At 33.1% G+C, this 1,573-nt stretch overlaps 1 protein-coding gene across 1 annotated transcript in view; it reads right to left on the bottom strand.

Annotated features, from left to right (window-relative positions):
• Nucleotides 1-1,573, bottom strand: part of EPRS (glutamyl-prolyl-tRNA synthetase) — a 110,891-nt gene that overhangs the window by 58,836 nt on the left and 50,482 nt on the right. The gene's annotated exons all lie outside the window — the stretch shown is intronic.

Below are 1,573 nucleotides of genomic sequence, written 5' to 3'. Positions count from 1 at the left end.
AAATCTTGTTTTGTAAGGTGTTTTAAAATCTTACATGAAGGTAAAAGATGACAATAAAAACAAAGACACAAAAAAAGCTATTCTTTAGTGTCAAAAGTGAGAAAGACAACCAGTTGTAAAGAAATATATTCTAAGTCCTAGGAAAGAAAGATCATTGATCATTATGGATATATAGTCGGTGTTTACCTCATTTTTTGTTGTTTCTACTTTGGTCTTTTCCTTTGATCCAGATGTTGGCATTTCCTTAGTGTGTCCATCAGGAATATATATCAAAATGCAGGGAGCTTCTCTGCAACTATATGGGCTAAAAAGAAAATGAAGGAACAAAAAAGTTTATTTGAACAAAATTATCTGAACAGATTAAAACTGAATTCTGAGAGAAATTCAACGGCACTGAGTTAATGCTTTTCAAAGTATAAAACAGTTTATTCTCTTACTATTCAAATCACAGGCTCTTCAGAGTAGTTTAAAAACAATACATAAATAAAAGTTGACAGTCCTTATTACAAACTTCCAATTTATGAACTTTCATAGATATGAATAAGCTAAGCCCACAGCAAAAGTACTTCTACTCTGCCTGCCACCAGAAATGGCATTAGTGGATGTTAACGGTGTAACTTTTGACTTAAAGGAAATGTATCTACATACTACACCTAATCTGCTTATAAACAGAAGAATTTCTGTAAAACTTCTATAAAAATTTCTGAATTCTAAAGGGTATGGTAATTAGCAATAATCCACTGCCAAGACCATTTACAAGCAAAAGATTTCTGCAAATTTTGCGATAATAGCTACAAAATAAAAATAGAAATAATTCAGTAACAACAGGGTTGTATTTCTTCAACATTTTTAAATCACAGCTTTATTGAGACATAATTCACACCCCCCAAAATTCATTCTTTGAAAAGATACAATTCAATGGTTATACAACCACCACCACTATCTGATTTCTGCACATTTATATCACACCAAAAAGAAACCTTCTACCCTTTATCAATTACTCCCCAGCCCCCAAATTCTTCTAGCCCCTGGCAACCAACCACTGATCTATTCGGTTTCCATGGATTTGCCTATTCTGGATGTTTCATATAAATGGAATCATACACTACGTGGTTTGTTGTGACTGGCTTCTTTCACTTAGCGTGTTTACGAGGTTCATCCATGTTGCAGCATGAATGAGTACTTCATTCCATTTTATGGCTGAATAATACTCCATTGTACAAATGTATCGCATTTAATTTACATGTTCATCTGTCAATGGACATTGGAGTTGTTTCTGTTTTTAGCAATTATGAATAATGCAGCTATGAGCCTTTATGTACAAGTTTTTGTGTGAATATGTTTTTATTTTTCTTGGATATATACATAGAAGTGAAAGTGACAGGTTAAATGGTAACTCTATATTTAATTTTTGGAGGAACTGCCAAACTGTTTACCAAAGTGGCTGTACCATTTTATAATTCTACCAGCAATATATAAGGAGTCTAATTTCTCCACTCTCCACCACTTGTTATTGTCTTTTTTACTCTAATCTTCCTAGTGGGTTTGCAGTGGTACCTACTTGTGGTTTTGA

The sequence above is a fragment of the Propithecus coquereli genome, unplaced genomic scaffold, assembly GCF_000956105.1.
Source record: "Propithecus coquereli isolate 6110/MARCELLA unplaced genomic scaffold, Pcoq_1.0 Scaffold300, whole genome shotgun sequence".
NCBI classification, from domain to species: Eukaryota; Metazoa; Chordata; class Mammalia; order Primates; family Indriidae; genus Propithecus; species Propithecus coquereli.
The sequence above is the reverse complement of the archived record's forward strand: the minus strand, read 5'-3'. Positions and strand labels throughout refer to the sequence as shown.